The following is a 12,940-nucleotide window of genomic DNA, read 5'->3' as shown; positions in this document are numbered from 1 at the left end:
AGTACTTAGCCATCTGAGATGTGCAAAGAGATTTCTGGTCAGAGGCAAGAAGGACCAAACGGAGAGCACGCCTGGTGTGTTTGAGGCACAGCAAAGGGGTCAGTAAGCCTGGACCTTGGTGACTAGATGAGATCACACAGGACAAAGAATCAGAGCATGTAGGGCCTGTGGGTCACTGTGAGGCTTGGGTTTTTATTGGCATGAAACGGGAAGCCACTGAAGGGCGTTGAGCGAGCGAATGATTATGTTTGAACGGAATCAAAAACTTGACCATGTGTGGGAGAAGACTGCTGGTGGCAAGGGGTGGCAGAGGGCAAAAACGGAGAAGTGAGACCAGTTGGGAGGCTGCTGCAGTAGTCCAGGTGAGCGATGGGCAGAGAGGAAGGAGTGAGTGATGAGAGGTGGCTGAACTCTGGTTATATTTTGAAGATAGAGCTAACAGGATTTGGTGATGGATTTGGATATGGGATGTGTGAGAAAAAAAGGAGTCAAAAACACTCCAAAGATTTTGGGTTTTGTAACCGGGAGAACGGCTTTGCCAGTTACTGACATGGAGAAGCTGGTGGGTGGAGCAAGCAAGGCGAGGATGTGAGAAGATCAGGAGTTTAGTTTTGTTCATGTTTGAGATACTTTTTAGGCATCCAAGTGGAGCTGTTGAGTATGCAGTTGGATATTTGAGTCCTGGAGTTGGCCTGGACTAGAGATTTAAATTAGGACGTTGTCTGCATATCGATGGTATGAAAAGCTATGAGATTGGATGAAACTACCAAGGGAAAGAGTGCAGAGAATGAAGAGAGGAGGACTGTGCTCCGGGAACACCAAAGCTAATAGGCTGGGGAGAAGAGGGTGAACGAGACAAAGAGACTAAGAGGGAGCAGTTGGATTTCCTTCTGGCACCTCCATTTACTCCCCTGGAACTTGCTGTCCCACTTGGTGTCCTGTCTCAGTGCATAACATTTCCCACATTTCCAGGACATCATTCTTGACTCCCACCAACAGGTGTTTTAAATATGTTTATCTGCTTCCATCCCCACTGCCACTGAAAGTTCAGGGCAGTGTCACTTCTTGCCTAGATTACTACAACAGCTTCCTACCTGGTCTTCCCTCTCCATTCTTGCCCCTGATCATCCGTTCCCCAACATACCAGAGAAATCTTTCTGAAATGACAAACTGATTATGTTACTTCTCTGTTTAAAAACAGTTCAACTCCTTAGCATGGCTTAAAAGCCATGCATGATTTGGCTTCTGCCTAATTCTCCAGTCTTGCCTCTTACCATCGCTCCCCTAGAAATCTAGGCTCTAGCCACCCTGCTCTTCTCTGAGTTGTTGAAGCAAACTGTGTGCTCTCTCACTCTGAGTTTCAGTACATGCAGATGCCTCTTTCTGGCACACTTTGCCCTGACCTTCACCTGGTTTACTTTTACCCTAGGTAACACTTCTTTTAGGTGGCCTTCTCCAATGCCTCTCTCACCCTCTAGTAAGAGATTGGGAACTCTCCCATGTGCTTATACACCAAACCTTCCTTCTCCTTATCTAGACTTTATGATGTTGTGTTATAATTTACTTATCTGTATCTCCCACTAGACTGTAAGCTCTATTTTTAGCCCCTGGTGTAGTGCCATTACATGGCACCTGGTAAAGATCTGTTGAAGAATGGATAATGGAATGAATTAATACATAAAAGAATGATCCAGAACAAAGACTTTGGCAGTATGGATATGATAGAAAGAAAGGACGAGATCAGAGAGATATTAAAGAGATACAATTTATGTGACAATTATTTAATACAGATTTTGATCACAGGAAAGAATGAGATGTCAAGGATGGCTAAAAAAGTATCTATCTTGGGTGTCATCAACAAAGGTAAGGAAAACAGGCAGAGACGAGTTTTGGGGCCAAAATAGTAGTTCAGTTAATAACTCTGAGGTATCTGTTGGTCATTCAAGTGCAAGTGTCTATAAAGTAGTTAATCTATAAAGTAGTTAACAACATGGGCATGATGGTCTAGAGCAAAGAGGGACTCAGAGATAGCAATCTGTGAGCCACTGGTCCATCAGTGTATTTGAAGTCATGGAGGTAAGTGAGATCACCCACAAGCATGTTCAGTAAGTAGAAAGGAGACATTCAGATGGAACCAAAAAGACAAGAATCTAAACTTTAAAGGTAAAAGGAAGAGTTTGAGTGGTATTTCAGAAGCTAAAGGAGAAATTTCAAGAAAGGAGAAGCAAGACGCACGCGTAGTGACCAATTTCACAAAGGGGGCAAGTGGGATAAAAACAAAAGTGTCGATCAGATTTGGCAATGAGGAGGTTACTGGTGATTAGAGTGGGGGCACTTTCTCAGGAGTGTGGAACAGACTGCTTGAGTTGAATGAGGTAAGGAATGAATGTGAGTAGACAAAAAGAGTTACAAATTTATTTTCAAGAATTCTTTATTTAAAGGCCGAGGTAGAAATAGGAGTGAATACTTAAGGTAACTGTGTATTAAAGATCAGAATGTCTAACATATGTATATAGGTAATAATGGGTGACATGGAAACCATATGGGCTTCTGTTTACTCTCTAAACTATAAAAAAAAATTACACTGAGAATGAGGGGAGCCAAAGAGATTCCAGAACTTGAGGGAATGGTGAAAGTTTGAAATCACTGTAATGGGAATGGGGAAAATGGGAAATGACCAAAACAAGACTAAAAGTTCACTTGAGATAATACGCATCCTAATACACAATGCCCATTCTCACCGAGTGTCCAAGCAGTCTGCAAGGCAGATTTGGGAATTAAATAATTCCATAATCATGACCTCTGTAGTGAATTCTTTGTAATGTTTATATAATTCATCAGATCTATGGGCCTTTATTAAGAGGAAATGCCAGCATTTGATTATTTTTATTTCAAAACCAGTTTTATTGAAATCTGCAAGGAATAACTTCAGGGAAAAGAAAAACATATTGAAACAGATACTCTGCTCGCTTTTCAATAAAACCAACAGTCTAAAGATGTTAAAGAAATGAATCAGATATAATGATCATCTAACTCTGAAAATTAAAACCCATTTAGGAATTGTGAGGGAGGCTTGATCCTAAATACCAGCCTAGTTATTCATTCATAATCTTTAATAACATTTAGAAAGTAATTAATCAACTTATGACATAGATTCAGGGCTGTCACCTTTCATTGTTGTTAATGAAATTGTCTGGGGTTTTATCTGCACTTTTCTGGCGATTTAAAGAACAATTTTTTTGGTAAGCTCTTTGAAGACCAGAAGAATGTTTAAAATCTTTGGACCTTGATGTTCAGATTTCAATGAACAACCCACGTACGTTAGTGAGAGTGAAATAAAATTTAGAAGTATCTTAACTTTAACATGTTAGAAAGTGAATTTTTGAAAAGTCCAAAATGTGTATTGATTTCTGTTAGGAGAAAGCTTTCTTCTGTCAGCAAACTTTGCTTTGGCTGCTTCATTATATAATAAATGGAACTTAAAATATTTATTGTACTATTTTACACTCAACTAAAGAAAAAAAAGCTAGGGTAATATTTTAAGCCCAAAGGTTCATGTAGGCCCTAAATGATTCTATTTGTCTGCTGTCTTTGTCTTAACTAGATAGTAGTCAAACCACAAGCTCACTTTGGACAGTGTAGCCATCGGCAGGAGCTGGAGGGATTCTGCCTGAATGTGAGGCCAGAATCAGATGACAGCTGCTCACCTAAGACTCGCAGAGGAACAAAAACATAGGAAGTGAAGGCAGGCCCTGATACGAGCTTTCCTCAAATCTTTAGACCACTGTCTGAGCTTGTGTTTAGAACATGAAAATGCAATTCCTATGCACACTCTAGCGTGAACTCTGTATAACGAAGGCCCAAAGAAATGGCCTCAAGATAATATCTGCAAGAAAAACTCATATACATCTACAGTACATGATATCCCAATGGAAAGTAATTATGGATTATAGTTTTTAGGGCCATAACTTTTTGGTCCCAACAGTAATGAATGCATTATAATGCTCTGATCCACTAGAAAATGAATATAGTCATGAAAACAATGTAAAACATTTATAAGTTTGTTTGGTTAATACTATGATTTCCTTTGAGAACATGAAATTTCATTTAGAGTGTTGGCGAGTAGCTGATAGAGTGCTTAGGACATGACTCCGACACTCTTTCTGCTCCTGCTACGTATTCCTGCATTCTTCCTGGTAGCTGAGGGTAGGATAGACTAAGAGGCCTCATTTAGGAATGGACAGATAACAAGTTTAGTCTTTCCAAAAATCAAACCACATGGGACAGAGTTGGATGAAGTTTAGACTTTGCTTATTACGAGCCCTACCATTTTCTGTGAGTGCCCCTTGATTCCCCACTGTTTTGGCCAGTTTTTTTCCCTACTTGGAAGGTGGCAGCCTGATTCCTGATGGGACACTCTCTTCGTGACTTACAATGCACCCAAGCCCATCATCCTTCAGCATATCCATCTACCTCTCCCCTCCCATAACCTCGCTTCTCCAATACCCCATCAAAACCTCCAGGTCTGCTCCTTTGTTATCTATTTTCTCTATCTGGTGCATGAGAGTTATCATAAAAAATTTCTTAAATTGAACTACCATTTTCAAAATGTTCACATACAGAGGCAGTTGACTGCTCATTTATCAAATTCTGAGACCTGTGAATTGGAGTTTAAAAAATCATCTAAATATGAATGTGTACAAACACACTGATACATGATTATCACTGACGGTTTGGTCAACTATTGAAATAAAAATTAAGCATGTCAAAACTATATAAATAAGTTATTCCTTAGACAGAGCTATCTATAATAAAATTTCAAAACAAGCTTTAATGATGATATATGTATTCAGTCAAGAGTTCACCTAAGAAAACCTCTATTTCAACATGATAACACAATTTTCCTTTTTCTTCACACCAAGATTTAAGAAATTGACCAATTCTGGCATCCCTATGCCACACAGAAACAACACACTTTTGATCAGTGAAGGTTTTCTGAGGACAAAACATGATGAGTAGTTAGAAATTCACAGCATGGTTATCAAGAAAGATTTCAATGCCCATGTTTCAGTACTATGCCTTCTTCTATTACTACTTTACTTCTTTTAGAGACAAGGCATTGCTGTCTCCATAGAAGTCAGTACTCCTAATCATGTGCATTTCAACTGCACTAAAAGCTACGTATTTGTGCTGAGTCCATAAGGGAAGTCTAGGTACCAGAAAATACACACTCACAAACAGGAAATCTAACTACGGTAAGAAGGTGTTTTCCTCCACACAATAGAGTCAAAGATGTGTCATCTGTGTAATTTGGAGTAAAACCCAACACCACGATTATTGTTGAGTACCTCCCTCTCCCCTCCTATATGATGGCAACTTATGATTATAGCATTACGTTTTCTAAGCCTGTTTCAACTTGTTTATACATACAAACGACCTGCCCTTTTCTGTGCATAGCTTTCAATCAGTAAGCATGTCAAGGTGGGAGGAAGAATGGCAGAAACAGAAAAAGGGGAAAAAAATCAATATTCAGAAAGCATATGGTAACAACTGAATATTTAATCAAATTAGCCTAGAAATTCCTTCCTATTTTCAGCACTCTCTGCAAGGCACTTGCTTCGTGGTACAGAATGAATTTCAATAAATGTCATATATTTAGTTAGATGGCTTATTTTTAAAATTTGTTGAACCAGGTCACTGACTCAGAACAGATCTCATTCCAAGACATGACAGATGGATATTGATATCGAATGCAAAGATTGACATTAGCTGGAAGGTTCCGGGAAGAAGAAAAAGTCATTCATCATTCAACAAAATATTTACTGAGTACCTACTGTGTGCCAGGATAAAATGATAAATATTTGGACGTTATATTTACATTACAATAGAAAGAGGAATGGTGCCAAAATAATTTCCTTGGGGTTAGTAAAGATTACAACTGAATACTAATGGTAAGCAAGGTCTTTAAAAGTACTTATATTTTTCACACTGCATCAGAAAAATGCATTAGCACTCATTCAAACATCCATTCTGTCATGGTTGCAGGATTTCAGACCTAACTTAGATTTTTGAAGATGCTGTTTACTGACCCTCAGCAAAAATCAACTTCCTATTTTCCAGGAACAAAAAGGGCCTTACATGGTTTCAAAGATTTCTTAGACATCAAAGAGCTTAGAGAGACATACAGTTTATGGGTAATGATTTAGGATTTAGTGAATCAAAAACACATGGATTAAATTTCCTTTAAAAGACCCCTAGGTTTAAATTTTAAAAGCTAAAATGTTGGTCTAAACACATGTTAGTCCCAAGCAAAGCTAAAACTTATTTTTAAAGATAGTTGGAGCTGTCTTATAGACCCGAAACTTGGCTGGACTTTCCTTTCTCACATGATCAGGCCTCAAAGGAGGCAACCTGCCTTCCGCTAAACAAATTACTCCACCTCTCTCTTTCTCTGCCTTGTGAAGACTGCATTATTTCAAAGGTCTCCAGCTTTGAACGCTCTTCTTGATATTTTCAATAAAATATTAAAAATCAGAAACATCCCGTGGTCTTACAAAACAATTGGGGTACTTTTTGATGCCTCCAAGTGAATTCTTTGTTTTACATATAATTTCAAAATTGGACTGAGATTCTAGGTGCTGCCTCAGATTTCCAACTATTGGGGAGCATGAGATGATTTCAAAACAGGAAAAGGCCACTAATCTTAATATGTGCTCTGTTTCATGATATATTATTATATTTGCATTTAAAATAGTAGGAAGAAATACAGTACATAATCTTCCGTTCTAACACAATGGCCTTCCGGAAGGCCGCTAGCCTGGGCATTTCACTGAGTTTTTAGGATTAAAGGAAACAAGTTAGTGCACAACCTGTGAGCTTTTATTCCTTTGGAAAAATAGATTGTAACACTGATCTGATGGTTTTTAAAGGGCACTCGAAACCAATGCAGTGCTTATTTTGAGTTTCAACGGTAGAGGAATAACAACTGATGAAGTTCAGTCAGATCTAAAAAAACAAAACAAAACAAAGAAAGCACCAGTATTCCCAAGAGAGAGTTTATTCTGAATGAGAACTTGGAAATGAAATACGAAATCTACATATAAAGTTATGATGAATTTAGGTTTCAGAAAATGACTGCTTCAGTTGAAGAATGAAATAACGAGATTACCCTTTAGTTTAGAAATATACACAGCTTGATGGAAAGTATGTGAGCTGATGAGCTTAGAAAAATAAGTATATGCCAACAGATGATGAACTATAAAATATTTTTTTCTTTTTTAAATTGCTAAGCTAATTTTCCAGAGACGAAAAATATCAGAACGCTAGAAGATAAAGCACTTTGCAGAAGCAGTCCTGGGGATCTTTGGCCATGCACACTTGCTGCTGAATTCAACAGCACCTGAAGGTGACACAGGGGACCACTTGGCAGGTGCAGTCATGGCTAAGATTGCAAACAGGACTAACAGAAGCCAAATTTGGCCTGCAGACATCTTGTCTCTCTAGCCTGCACAGTGTTTTAAAAGATGCTGAGTCAATATTTTAAAACTGAGAGATTTCTAGCTTCTCCTGAAAATCTGAAAGACAACACCACAAGGGCCCATGCCACACACTGGGCCTCGTGACAACTCTGATGATGCAAAGTGGTGGCTGCTGCCTCTTAGGTAGGGCTTCTTCTGAGCAGACTGTCAGTCTCTAGGGAAAGGGTTAGTTTTATTCATTAGGTTACTTGTTTGCAAATCTTCATACAGGATAGAGAGAGGGCATAAAGGGGAAGGAAGAAAATCCAACACAGTGGTTTAACACTGGAAAGGGAAAAGGAAGGAGAGAGAGAGAAGGAAAGAAAGAAGTGCACAGCAGACAGAAGCTGTATACCATAAGCAATTACCTCCTTTGCTGTCTCCAGATTTATACTATGGGAGGGATCCACGACGAAAGCTATGAGTATTACTCTCAACAAATCCCACCGAGCCAGGCTCACAATAGAGAAAATAAGAAGGAAAATTGTCCCAATGGAGCAATATCGCTGATCAAGGACAGGATGTGGGGATGGGACCAGGCAAACGCAGGAAAATACCAACGGTTCTCTTCTTCCAACCCCATAAACCAAGGGATGTGGCCCACTCCTTTATCTTCATCTTTGAGACTGTAGTGAACTATGGCAGGCACTGTCTGGGTATTTCTCATAAAAAACCAGGGACTCCATGTACAGTTGTGCAGGCTGTGCACTGCACAATTCTAGAGAAAACAAAATGAGAGTGGCACTCCTGAGGAATGCAAAGTAGAAGCTCTGCTCCAGATATCCACATGGCTCTTTCTCTCATCTCCTTCAGGTTCTAGTTCAAAGACCACCTTTGCAGTGAGGCCTTCTCTGACCCCACGACTGAATTGTTCAATCACCACCCTACCCCTTCTTATCCTTGACTGTCCCTACTCCCCTTCACCACTTTATGCTTCCTCGTAGCTCTTATCACGACCTCACATACAACACATTTTATTTTATTTATTGTTTGCCTTCCTCAATATAGAACAGAGAATCATGAGGTCAGAGACTTTTGTCTGCTTTACTCTCTGCTGCATTGCCAGAGTCTAGAATTATGCCTGGTAGGTACACAACAAATTATGCTGAATGGTTAAATCCTTAATCACATTCTTAGAGTACAGGGACCTGGCTTTCGCTAGAACCTGTGATTCTCTGACCATATGTCATAATTGCTCTGACCATATTTCCTAATAATCCTTAGTTATATTAGGAGAAATACATTTTCAAACCCTATGGACCATTATATAATTTATACAGCTCATGAGCTCTTACATAATTTCTATGGGACCTACAGCTACATAATTTATTACAGAAATTAAAAACAACAGGAGTAACCTGTATAAACGTACTTGCACAAATTTACACAATCACAGAAGAAATACGTATACCTAGGCACGCAATTAGCCAGTTAACTGTTTTTTTATTTCACCGTGCTTACACCTCCAGCCACAAATGCCACACGTGTGATTTTTCTCTCAATTAAGTTTTACAGCTTATAAAAACACTTTCTTCATTTTGTCCCTTGAAAAGCAAAGTACTTTGATTTTACTGGATATTTTTATTGAAACAAATCCCAAGGGGAATATACTAAACTGTTAAACACAGCTGAAGAGATATCTGAGAATGGGCTTTCTGATAGAAGAGTAGATTACAAAATTACTCACAGCTCTTAATCTGATAATAGGAGAATGCCCCACACATATGAATGAAGCCTTTCTTGGTATGCTTTACCACAATGAGAAAGAGAGAAAAAGAGAACTGGAGAAAGAGGTGAGAAAAACCCCAGAGACTAGAAATGTCATAGTCATCATTTATCACTAACCTAAGGATCCCAACCTATTTCTTGGCAGAAAATGTTTCAGATAGCTAACCCTCATCGATGTCTGGGCAGAGGCTGTGTGGTGCTGTTGAGATATCATGGGGGCCGGGATCAAGCACAGAGTTTCCTTGTCTATAACATGGGGAGGTCAAGATCTTAATATCAGCCTTGCCTATTTTGCAAGGTTGTTGTAGTATGAGAAAGATGATACACTCAGAAACAGGTTGAAAATTTTAAGAGGCCTCTAAGTTATGAATTTTGATTTCTAAAAAATTTCTATTATTTACCAGCAAACAGGATGACTCCTAACATTGTCATTCTCCTTAATAATTAAATATGTGTGATGTCCCCTTAATAATTATGGATCTTGGTTCAGTTTCTATGTGTGATATTTATCTGTATATCTAGATTTTAAACTCTTCAAGGGCAGAGATTTCATTTCTTCCTTTTAAAAAATGTTCCCCTAGTACCAAACACATAGAACGCTCAACATACAGTTCTTAGCTATTTTTGGTGAGGCGAATGTGGGCCTGGCAGCAACTGAGTGTCTGTTAAGAACAGAGAATCAAAGTGATCCTGAGTTGACATCAGTCAGTATACCTACCATTTATTACTAAGAGGTGACTATTTTGCAATGAGCAAAGCCCTTGGAGAAACTCTGCCCTGAAGGCTCAGAGTCAAAGACACCAGTTTCAACATACACCAGGGAAGTAAAGGAGGTTACATGCCCAGCCCTTGAGCTTCCGCATATTTTCAATCCCCTTAAGGTGGCACAATTAAGAAATTCGGGATTCCATGAACAAACACAGAATATTATGGATGGTGGGAAAAGAAAGCATAGACAGTCTGGTGAGAAGCATTAAGCCTAATGACAGCGAAGAAACCATGAAATTGGAGTGGAGAAAAGCATAGAAGGGCTTGGAAGCAGCTCTGACCAAACCAAGGGAAAGGGATGAGGAGGAAGGGGGCAGAGAGACCGGAGCTACTCTGAACGTGCAGGGAGCTGTGTACACACCATGGGTGTGTCACCATAGGCACTGGTGCAGCCACTTAGAGAACAGTGTGCGTCCTGAGAGGATGTTAGACCTTTTGAGTTATTCACTTTGTTTTGAGATGACCACATTTGAGAAAAAGTTTGTTTGAGGCTATTATACCCATTTGTAAAAGGAAAATTAGACTAATGCTATTTTGGACTATTTTTTAGACTAATGCTATTTTGGACTATTTTTTAATCAACAGCTAAGGAAATTGATTTTTGAAATGTATTTCTTAATCTAACCCTCATTAAAACAAATTTTTTTAAAATTTCAAGATTATAGTGGGACATACACATACAGTCTTAAAGGAATTTATAAGAGTATTTCCCCCACTTAGAAAAGTAACATTTTTCTTTTATTGTAGGTTTAAAAGTCATGAAAATACTAGTTACGAGCTTTCATAGTGACCGGCTGTGGTTCATCTTGCACATCTTTATCATTCAGATAAACCTTATCCACTAATTCTGAAGGCACGGAGTGTACATCTAATGTAAACCTCTACTGCAAGTATTAAGAACAAAGCAATCTTAGAAAAAGCAGTAGTCAGCAGATCATCTTCTATATGCCATAAATTCCATCATATTAAAATCAAAATATACTTAGGTTAATAACTACAGGCTTATGCACTGTCAAGTTCGAAACGAACAGAATTTTTAAAACACCAGTATATTTTATAGGCAATCAGACACAAAAAATTTTGGTACAACAAAAAATTTCTTATGAGTGATGTAAATTTCACCTGTCTTATTCAGCAACCCAAAAAGAATGAACACTGAATACACCACAGGCTTTTGCAGTCTATGACTGGAACCAAAGCATCTCAGCTCTGTTCCATTACGGACGGTTACATGTTAAAACAAAGCCCAGTAAGCTCAGAGCTGGAAAGGAAAGCTATGCACCTGTAAATAATCTGAGCACCACTTACAGTTTACATAAAAGCACAATTTATGTCCCAGTAGCAAAGAGAAACATGATGTACACCATTTTCAGATCATCCTCATGCAGAAAAAATTCATTAGTCAGCTATAATAGTTTAGCTGTAAAGGAAAATAATGTTTTTCTGAATCCATTTGCATGGCAATGTGCATGTGTCTGGCTGATGAAAATGACAGGAGAAACCTCCACCCAACTCTACACAACGTTAACAGTCTTCTTAAAATTCAGGAGAGGGTCCAGATAGTCTATATTCTCTCCAACGTCAGTTTTTACAATCCTCTCACATTCATCGACCATCTTGAACTTGGCAATTAAAGTATCCTGATTATTTTGCCTAAGAGAGTTGACAATATTTCATTCTGCCCCAAGGCTCCTTTGAAGATAAAATTGTTAAATTGTAAAATACACTGGGCAACTATTCATGTGTGAGCCACTGCAACCCTCTCCAACTGTCAAATTAGTAAATGACTCTTTTAAAACATAAAAGGTATGAAATGGGAAACCGTACTTGGGAGTAAATTCTGCATTGGCAATAGCTGGTGAAAATACTTTGGTTGGTGCTTTAATTACTGGGTCAGTACCAGTACAAGCCAGACTGCCGACCGCTGGTTATAATCTATTTCACCTAATAAGATAGATGTCCTCCACAGAGTCCCAGCCAAGAGAGAAGGTACGATTGAAAATGATGGATCACAAAGCCCTGTGTATTTGCTAGAAATGAAGAATTCAGACCTTCACAGAAACACCTGCCCCTTGGAAGGACCCCCACCCACTAATACAGATAAAGCAGGGTTGGGAACAAGGAACAAGGAAACCGCTCTGCGGCTCAAACCTTGCCGGCTGCATCACCCTGGGACTGGGTGACCGGATCCCCTTTGTAAGGGCTGAGTCAGATCACAGCCTTGAAACTTGCCCGGCCATAACAGTCATACATCACCCTCTCCTCTGACTGGCTGTGGTTTAATCTTGTCATCTGTGTACATCTTTATCATTCAGACAAACCTTATCCACTAATTCTGAAAGCACAGAGTGTACATCTAATGTAAACCCCTGTTGCAATGTATTGCGCCCCTCTCTCTCCTGAGTCATACAGGTGGCCGTCAGAAGCAACCCCCTAAAACGAAAAGCCCCATTCTAGTTTCGACTCCCCCCTGGCCACAGTCCTTCAGTTTCTGAAGCCCCTAAACTCTCGCCCACCTCCCCGGTCTCGTCCTCTGGAACAGCAGTCAGGTCTCTTAGGGGAACAAAGAGAGGAGAAGCGCTGGGGCCAGGGGTGGGTACGGGATCTGAAGCGGACTGCAGTTTTACCTTGCGGCGCCCAGGACCCGGCGGAGGAGAAGTCAGCCGCGCTGGGACCACCGGCGCGCTCCGCGCCTCCCCGCAGCAAGTCAGCTGTCGCCCCGCATCTGGCTCGCGCCCTCCGCTGGGCTCTGCATCTGGTCACAAAGCGCTCGGGGCTCGGGGCGCTGCGGGCGGCGAGAACCTCCGGGTCACCTGCCTCCGGGCCCAGCCGAGCGCCCCGTCGGCTCGCCGACCGCGCTCCCTCCGCCCCTCCCCACCCGCGCGCTGCCCGGCCCGTGACTCAGCCGGGCATCGGCGCGCGCGGCC

The 12,940-nt window shown here is 40.2% G+C and overlaps 1 protein-coding gene across 2 annotated transcripts in view; it reads right to left on the bottom strand.

The window, feature by feature from the left end:
- The window catches only part of MET (MET proto-oncogene, receptor tyrosine kinase), a 110,037-nt gene extending 97,338 nt beyond the window's left edge, over nucleotides 1–12,699 (bottom strand). For both annotated transcript variants that reach the window (XM_058528789.1, XM_058528798.1), the window contains exon 1: nucleotides 12,641–12,699. The gene's annotated coding sequence lies outside the window, so the exon portion shown is untranslated. The remainder of the gene's footprint in view (nucleotides 1–12,640) is intronic.
- Nucleotides 12,700–12,940: the final 241 nt, after the last annotated feature.

The sequence above is a fragment of the Diceros bicornis genome, chromosome 3 (genome assembly GCF_020826845.1).
Source record: "Diceros bicornis minor isolate mBicDic1 chromosome 3, mDicBic1.mat.cur, whole genome shotgun sequence".
In the NCBI taxonomy this organism is placed as follows: Eukaryota; Metazoa; Chordata; class Mammalia; order Perissodactyla; family Rhinocerotidae; genus Diceros; species Diceros bicornis.
Note: the sequence above shows the minus strand (reverse complement) of the source record. Positions and strands in the feature narration are given on the sequence as shown.